Below are 9,662 nucleotides of genomic sequence, written 5' to 3'. Positions count from 1 at the left end.
AGTGGTGTGATCTCGGCTCACTGTAATCTCCGCCTCCCAGGTTCAAGTGATTCTTCTGCCTCAGCCTCCCAAGTAGCTGGGACCAGGGACCACAGGCACACGCCACCCTGCCTGGCCAATCCTTCTGTATTATTATTATTTTAGTAGAGACAGGGTTTCACCATGTTGGCCAGGCTGGTCTCAAACTTCCAACCTCGTGATCCGTCCACCTTGGCCTTCCAAAGCGCTGGGATTACAGGCATGAGCCATTGCGCCCAGCTAGTCCATTCATTTTTAAAATCTGCTTTGCTTCCCCATAAAATTGACTACAATCAATGATTTTCCAAAGTAAAAAGAAATATGGAATATATGTGCAGATTACTTTTGTCAATCTTATCGCAAGTATTCTCTGTTTTCAATTTTTATTAAAATACTTTTTCCCCCTGAATACAAAATTTCAAACACTATACAAAGCACTTCAGTACATTTAAATTATCCTGCATCTCTCTGACCCTCCTCCTATCCCCTGACCCCAAGGGGTCTGTTGTCCCTTAGGATAATGCATACTCTTCAGATACATTCCTGTTGATGAGGTGCACACGAACATGTTCACCCCCCAACACACATCACAGTCTTCTCCAAAAGTGCAATCACAGTTCTCACCTTCTTTGGCAACCTATCTTTTCCACTTAATATATCCCTACCTCCCCTACTCCCCCTTCCCCTTTTCCTCCCCTCCGCTCCTTCCCCTCTCCTCCTCCTCCTCCTCCTTCTCTCTCTCCTCTTTCCTCTTCAAAGTTAAAGCTCTAAAAATAGTTTTCTGCATTCCTTGTTAACATTCTTTACTCCCCAGTAACCCCCTATGCCACTGCACTATGACTTCTGTTGCCAGGATTGTAATGAATGTGATCTTACCAAGGTCACAATTCACCTTTTCATTACTAGGGCCAGTTTTTGTATACATCTATTAACATACTAAGTATTACTTTAAATGCATTCCTAAAACATGCATGCTTGTGCAGACTGTTTCTTTCACCTAACCACAAATCTGTGAGTTTCCAGGCTCTGAAGCAGGACATCCCGGACACAAATCCAAGCTGCCCCACTCCCTAACTGTGTAGTCTTAGGCAAAGTCCTTATTCTCTATGCCACTCAGCTTCTCATCCATAAAATGCGAATTAGCAAGCGTATCTCTTTCTCTGAACATTACTATTACCTTTATTTATTTTTCTAATTGATATATAATAGAGCTTCATATTTTGGGGGGGTATATGTGAAAATTTAACACATTCATATATTTGTAAAGATCATATCAGTGATCAGGCACAGTGGCTCATGCAGCAAGCCTGTAATCCCAGCACTTTGGGAGGCCGAGGCGGGCAGATCACAAGGTCAGGAGTTCAAGACCAGTCTGGCCAACATGTAATCCCAGCTTCTCAGGAGGCTGAGGCAGGAGAGTTGCGTGAACCTGCGAGGTCGAGGTTGCAGTAAGCCGAGATTGCACCATTGCACTCCAGCCTGGGCAACAGTGCAAGACTCCATCTCGAAAAAAAAAAAAATCATATCAGTATAACTGAAATATCCATCACCTTAACTATTTGTGTTTTCTTTATGCTAGAAACATCTAAATTATTCTTTTTTTTTAAATTTTACTTTAGGTTCTGGGGTACATGTGCAGATCATGCAGGGTTGTTGCATGGGTGCGTACATAACCAGGTGGTTTGCTGCCTCTCTTGCCCCTTTGACTGTATCTGGCATTTCTCCCCATTTTATCCCTCCCCACCCGCCGCTGACCCTCCTCTATCCCCCACCAACTGCCCCCAGTGTGTGTTGCTCCTCTCCCTGAGTCCATGTGTTCTCATTGTTCAACACCCACCTATGAGTGAGAACATGCAGTGTTTGGTTTTCTGTTCTTGTGTCAGTTTGCTGAGAATCATGGTTTCCAGATTCATCCATGTCCCTACAAAGGACACAAACTCATCATTTTTTATGGCTGTGTAGTATTCCATGGTGTGTAAGTGCCAGATTTTCTTTGTCCAGTCTATCATTGATGGGCGTTTGGGTTGGTTCCAGGTCTTCGCTATTGTACACAGGGCTGCAATGAACATACATGTGCATGTGTCTTTATAGTAGAACAATTTATAGTTCTTTGGGTATATACCCAGTAATGGGATTTCTGAATCAAATGGAATTTCTATTTCTAGATCCTTGAGGAAGCGCCACACCATCTTTCACAATGGTTGAACTGATTTACACTCCTACAAACTGTGTAAGAGTGTTCCTATTTCTCCACATCCTCTCCAGCATCTGTTGTCTCTAGATTTTTTAATGATTGCCATTCTAACTAGCATGAGATAGTATCTCAATGTGGTTTTGATTTGCATTTCTCTAATGACCAGTGATGATAAGTATTTTTTTCATGTTTGTTGGCCTCATATATGTCTTCTTTTGAAAAGTGTCTGTTCATATCATTCATCCACTTTTGGATGGGGTTGTTTTTTTCTTGTATATCTGTTTTAGTTCTTTGTAGATTCTGGATATTAGCCCTTTGTCAGATGGGTAGACAGCAAATTCTTTTTCCCATTTTGTTGGTTATTGGTTTGCTCTAATGATGGTTTCTATTGCTGCACAGAAGCCCTGAATTTTAATTAGATCCCATTTGTCTACCTTGGCTTTTGTTGCCAATGCTTTTGGTGTTTTAGTCATGAAGTCCTTGCCTATGTCTATGTCCTGGATGGTTTTGCCTATGGTTTCTTCTAGGGTTTTTATGGTGTTAGGTTTTATGTGTAAATCTTTAATCCATCTGGAGTTAATTTTAGTGTACAGTGACAGGAAGGGGTCCAGTTTCTGCTTTCTGCACATGGCTAGCCAGTTTTCCCAACACCATTTATTAAACATTGAGTTCTTTCCCCATTGCTTCTTTTTGTCAGGTTTGTGAAAGATCAGATGGTTGTAGATGTGTGGCATTGCTTCTGAGGCCTCTGTTCTGTTCCATTGGTCTCTGTCTCTGTTTTGGTACCAGTACCTTGCTGTTTTGATTATTGTAGCCTTGTGGTATAGTTTGAAGTCTGGCAGTGTGATGCCTCCAACTTTGTTCTTTTTGCTTAGGATTGTCTTGTCTATGCGGGCTGTCTTGTGATTCCATATGAAGTTTAAAGTGTTTTTTTCCAGTTCGGTGAAGAAGGTCATTGGCAGCTTGATGGGGATAGTATTGAATCTGTAAATTACTTTGGGCAGTATGGCCATTTTCATGATATTGATTCTTCCTAACCATGAGCATGGAATGTTTTTCCATCTGTTTGTGTCCTCTCTTATTTCGTTGAGCAGTGGTTTGTAGTTATCCTTGAAGAGGTCCTTTACATCCTTTGTTAGTTGTATTCCTAGGTATTTTATTCTCTTTGTAGTGATTTCGAATGGGAGTTCACTCTTGAATTGGCTCTCTGTTTGACTATTACTGATGTATAGGAATGTTTGTGATTTCTGCACATTGATTTTGTATCCTGAGACTTTGCTGAAGTTGCTTATTAGTTTCAGGAGATTTTGGCCTGAGACGATGGGGTCTTCTAAATATACAATCATGTCGTCTGCAAATATAAACAGTTTGACTTTCTTCTTTCCTAATTGAATACCCTTTATTTCTTTTTCTTGCCTGATTGCTCTGGCTAGAACTTCCAATGTTATATTGAATAGGAGTGGTAAGAGAGGGCATCCTTGTCTAGTGCCTGCTTTCAAAGGGAATTCTTCCAGCTTTTGCCCATTCAGTATCATATTGGCTGTAGGTTTGTCATAAATAGCTTTTGTTATTTTATGATATGTTCCATCAATACGTAGTTTATTGAGAGTTTTTAGCATGAAGGGCTGCTGAATTTTGTTGAAGGCCTTCTCTGCATCTACTGAGATAATCATGCGGTTTTGCCTTTGATTCTGTTTATGTGATGGATTACGTTTATGGACTTGCGTATGTTGAACCAGCCTTGCATCCCCAGGATTAAGCGAACTTGATCGTGATGGATAAGCTTTTTGATGTGCTGTTGCAATTGGCTTGCCAGTATTTTATTGAAGATGTTTGCGTCAATGTTATCATGGATATTGGCCTGAAGTTTTCTTTTTTAGTTGAGTCTCTGCCTCGTTTTGGTATCAGGATGATGTTGGTCTCATAAAATGAGTTAGGGAGGATTCCCTCCTTTTCTATTGTTTGATATAGTTTCAGAAGAAATGGAACCAGCTCCTCTTTGTACATCTGGTAGAATTCTGCTGTGAACCTGTTTGGACCTGGACTTGTTTTGGTTGGTAGGCTATTGATTGCTGCCTCGATTTCAGCCCTTGTTATTGGTCTATTCAGGTTTTCAACTTCTTCCTGGTTTAGTCTTGGTAGAGTACAAGCGTCCAGGAATTTTTCCATTTCTTACTGGTTTACTGGTTTATGTGCATAGAGCTGTTTGTAGTAATCTCTGATGGTAGTTTGTATTTCTGTGGGATCAGTGGTGATATCCCCTTTATCTTTTTTTATTGCATCTATTTGATTCTTCTCTCTTTTCTTTCTTCTTAGTCTGGCTAGTGGTCTGTCTATTTTCTTGATCTTTTCAAAAAACCAGCTCCTGGATTTATTGATTTTTTGAAGGGTTTTTTGTGTGTGTCTCTATCTCCTTCAGTTCATCTCTGATCTTAGTTATTTCTTGTCTTCTGCTAGCTTTTGAGTTTTTTTGATCTTCCTCCTCTAGCTCTTTCAATTTTGATGATAGGGTGTCAATTTTAGATCTTTCGTTGTTTCTCATGTGGACATTTATTGCTATAAATTTCCCTCTCGACACTGCTTTAAAGGTGTCCCAGAGATTCTGGTAAGTTGTGTCTTCATTCTGACTGGTTTTGAAGAACATCTTTATTTCTGCCTTCATTTCATTGTTTATCTAGTTGACACTCAGAAGCAAGTTGTTCAGTTTCCAAGTGGTTGTGTGGACTTTAGTGTGTTTCTTAATCCTGAGTTCTATATCTGATTGCACTGTGGTCTGATAGACTGTTATGATTTCCATTCTTTTGCATTTGCTGAGGAGTAATTTGCTTCCAATTATGTGGTCAATTTTAGAGTAAATGTGATGTGGTGTGGAGAAAAATGTATATTCTGTGGATTTGGTGTGGAGAGTTCTGTAAATGTCCATTAGGTTTGCTTGGTCCAGGTCTGAGTTCAAGTCCTGGATATCCTTGTTAATTTTCTGTCTCGTTGATCTGTCTAATTTTGACAGTGGAGTGTTGAAGTCTCCCACTATTATCTTGTGGGAGTCTAAATCTTGTTTTAAGTCATTAAGAACTTGCTTTATGTATCTGAGTGCTCCTGTATTGGGTGTGCATATATTTAGGATAATTACCTCTTCTTGTTGGATTGATCCTTTTACCTTTATGTAATGCCCTTCTTTGTCTCTTTTGATCTTTGTTGGTTTGAAGTCCATTTTATCAGAGACTGGGATTGCAACCCCTGCTTTTTTGTGTTCTCCATTTGCCTGGTAAATCTTCTTCCATCCCTTGATTTTGAGTCTATGTGTGTCTTTGTATGTGAGATAGGTTTCCTGAATACAGCACACCAATGGGTCTTGACTTTTTATCCAGTTTGCCAGTCTGTGTCTTTTGATTGGGGCATTTAGGCCATTTACATTCAATGTTAATATTGTTACCTGTTAATTTGATCCAGCCATTTGGTTACTGGCTGGTTTTCTTGCCCATTAGTTGACTCATTTTCTTCACTGCATTTTTGGTCTTTGCCATTTGGTGTGCTTTTGCAGTGGCTGGTACTTGTTCCTTTTCCTGCTTAGTGTTTTTTTCAGGAGCTCTTGTAGGGCAGGTCTGGTGGTGACGAAATCTCTCAGTAATTGCTTGTCCATAAAGGATTTTATTTCACCTTCACTTATGAAGGTTAGTTTGGCTGGATATGAGATTCTGGATTGAAAGTTCTTTTCTTTAAGGATGTTGAATATTGGCCCTCACTCTCTTCTGGCTTGTAGGATTTCTGCCGAGAGATCCGCTGTGAGTCTGATTGGCTTCCCTGGGTGACCTGACCTTTCTCTCTGTCTGCCCTTAGCATTTTTTCCTTCATTTCAACTCTGGTGAATCTGACCATTATGTGCCTTGGGGTTGATCTTCTTGAGGAATATCTTTATGGAGTTATCTGTATTTCTTGGATTTGAATGTTGGACTGCCTTGCTAGGCTTGGGAAGTTCTTATACAACCTGCATTTTAAAAAATCTCTAATTTTCACTACAACCAACCTTGGATGACCTAAATTTTAATTAACTTAAGAATGTCTCAAAAGCACTTGGAATGACTGATCTCACAAAATAGCACTATCATTTTTCCACGTGGCTGTACAAAAAGCGGAAGGGTCATACTTTATTCTGCCTTATCCCTACATACTTCACACACACAGAGATACTGCAGGTCTTACCTTCCCTACCTCAAAACACATCCTGTCAAGGTCCATTTCTTTCTCTGCACATGGCTGAAGCACTGATACCATCAGCTTGCTCCTCCCTAGACTTCTGCAATATTTTCTAATGGTTATTGCCACACACTATCTTCTCCCTCTCCAGTCCATTCTTTGCACAGTGACCAGAGTCACTTTCTGAAAATATGAGTCAGATGATTTTGTTCTCATTCTCTAACCCCACACACTCACAATATAATCCAAGTGCCTTACAATGGCTTAAATAATATGGCCCCTATCTGCCCTTTCAACCTCATCTCACCAGTCTGTGCATTGTCTGCCAGGCTCCAGGCACTTGAGCTTTTCTCTGCTCTTGGAACACATGGCGCCCATCCACATTGTAGACACACTGGCAGAAAGTCAGTCTGTGCCTAGCTTCTTTTTGTCATCCAGGACTCCGCTCAAATGCCACTTCCTGAAAAGGTGTTTCACTTACAACCTCATCTATAATTATTTTTATCTTGGTCATTTTCTACTCAACATGTGTTTAAAACACAAATCCCCATATGAAGTTACCCTGCTCATTGATTTGTTTACCTGCTTATTACCAGTTTTCTCAAACTAGAATGATATGTCTGGGGACCATGTTTGTCTTGTTCTCTGTGCCGTTTCCCCAGTGCTTAGATTAATGCTTCACACATAAATCACTGAATCAAAATTACTGAATTGAAGGAACTGTTAACAATTTTACACAACAGAAATGACACAGATATAAAAGCTGAGTAGAAGGAGCAGCCAATGATGAAATTAGACATGAAAGGAAACAAACTTTTCATGGACCTTGTTGCAAATCCACAGCAGTGCTTTTCAAACATGGATGAATGCCACAACCAGTTGGAACAATTTCTCAAAATATAGATACCTCCTACCATACCTCCCTGTTTTTCATTCAGCTAATTTTTGGTAGACCCAAATATCTACTATTTTAACAGGCAATCTGTGATGATTTTGATGAAGTAGTCCATGGACCACACTTGGTAAAATTCTGATGAAAACAGCTCACATTACTGTGCCATTAATTTAATGCCCACCATGGAGAACTCTGGGACATCTGGATTATCTCTGTTAAGGTAATTACTCAAAAGTGACTGGTCCTTCCTTCCCACCTAAGATCACAGATTGCTTTCCCATATGAGATCACAGTTAATCTCCAGAGTATTCTTGCGTGGTCAGGAAGATTGGGAATTATTATCCTGATGTATAGATGAAGCTGATGGAAGGGAAATGACTTACTTAATATGTCCCAATGATGAGACCTTCACCCTTACTCCAATAGCCTGTCTAGCATAGTCCACATCACATTTTTTCTCTGTTAGCTCCAGGTTCTAGGGTACAGAGTCTACCCTTTCTCTGATGTTACACCAGAAGGGAAATAAGAAAGCACATGGGCATCATTACTTCCTTTCTACAGATGAGGATATATATAGAGGAAAGTACACACTCAAGGAATTTTAGGGAGGTGTTTGGACACTGAAGCCACCTTTAAGTGGCTTTCCACTGGCCAATTCTGGGACAATTTGAGCCTCAAAATATATAATAATAATAGCACAGGGTAATCCTTTGGGAAAAATGAGAATCTCTCAGTCACACTGATACATACATACACAAATAAATAAGAAGAGAAAACTCTGCCATGTTCTAAACGCCAACTCATAATTTTGAAAGGAATATCAGAAATGTAAAAACAACACTTCACAACTATCATAGAAATAAGTGACGCAGGCAAAAATCATAAATGGATGCTCTATACTAAATCCCCATGAGTCACTGAGTCACCATGGTAACCAGGCTAGCCAAGGAACACTGGGAAAAAACAAACAACCCCTTATATCTTGTTACTAACATGTGCTAGGAAGTGAATATGGCTGATATAATACATAATAATTAGTCTCAACACCTCATAATACACATTTCTGGCAGCTTTAGCAACACACAAATTGATACATTCACAAATATTCATATATATGCATGCCCTCTCCCCAATGCTCTCCCACCATCCAAGATCCCAGGAATTTTTTAAGGTGGGTTTACTGGGGACAAAAAAGTACAACCTCACGTTGTAACATATTCAAATATAGCATAAACATAAAGTTGAACGCCACTAACCCATATTATTTTAGTAATTGACTTTTGTGGAGATTACCTGTAGAACTGTCAGTGGTACATTTTTATCCCTAGTTTCAGGGTATTGCCAATGATTTCTAAAAGCTGATACAGAAATACATGTACATGGACATTAAGCATCAAATACCTTTTCCATCCTAGAGTAGCCTGTGCTTTTTGCCAAGATTCTTCAATAGCTATTATTAAAAATCTGGTTGCTGATGGTTCAGTGAAAATATAATAATTAAGAATTCTATTTAAGAAATAATGCCATTGACAGCGGCATCAATAAGTATGAAATATTAATGAATTACCTGTTCACAGATGTGGAACACTTGTAAATTGAATACTATAAAACATTGCTGAGAGAATTAAGGAAGACCCAAAGAAGTAGGGGGCATACTGTGTTCATGAGTCAGAAGACTCAGTATTCTTAAGATGTTTATTCCCCCACAAACTAATATACAGATTCAGTGCAATCCAAATAAATATTCTACACATTTTTCAAAGAAACTGGCAAGTGGGTGTTAAAATCATATACAAATACAAAGCACCTAAACTATGAAAAACAACTGTAAAAAGGAACAAAAGTATAGGACAAACACTACCTAATTTCAAAACTCATTATAAACCTACAGTAATCAAGACAGTGTGCTATTGGCATTGAAGGGGAAAAGTAGATCAAAAGGACAGAATAAGGAATCCAGAAATAAACCCATGCACAAATGGACAACTGATTTTTTTTTCCATTTATTTTATTGCATTTTAGGTTTTGGGGTACATGTGAAGAACATGCAAGATTGTTGCATAGGTACACACGTGGCAGTGTGATTTGCTGCCTTCCTCCCCATCACCTACATCTGGCATCTCTCCCCTTGCTATCTCTCCCCAACTCCCCACCCCCCACCGTCCCTCCCCTATTTCCCCTCAACTGACCCCAGTGTGTAGTACTCCCCTCCCTGTGTCCATGTGTTCTCATTGTTCAACACCCACCTATGAGTGAGAACATGCAGTGTTTGATCTTCTGCTCTTCCGTCAGCTTGCTGAGAATGATTTAAAGACTATTCAGTGGAGAAAAAAAAATAGTCTTTCAAACAAATGGTTCTGT

At 39.5% G+C, this 9,662-nt stretch overlaps 1 long non-coding RNA gene across 3 annotated transcripts in view; it reads right to left on the bottom strand.

Moving 5' to 3' along the window:
* The window catches only part of LOC108295782, a 56,855-nt gene extending 49,048 nt beyond the window's left edge, over positions 1-7,807 (bottom strand). For all 3 annotated transcript variants that reach the window (XR_005198272.1, XR_005198271.1, XR_001821585.2), the window contains exon 1: positions 7,685-7,807. This is a non-coding gene — a long non-coding RNA (uncharacterized LOC108295782). The remainder of the gene's footprint in view (positions 1-7,684) is intronic.
* Between the last annotated feature and the right edge of the window lie 1,855 nt (positions 7,808-9,662).

This window comes from Cebus imitator, unplaced genomic scaffold (assembly GCF_001604975.1).
Source record: "Cebus imitator isolate Cc_AM_T3 unplaced genomic scaffold, Cebus_imitator-1.0 Scaffold658, whole genome shotgun sequence".
In the NCBI taxonomy this organism is placed as follows: Eukaryota; Metazoa; Chordata; class Mammalia; order Primates; family Cebidae; genus Cebus; species Cebus imitator.
Note: the sequence above shows the minus strand (reverse complement) of the source record. Positions and strands in the feature narration are given on the sequence as shown.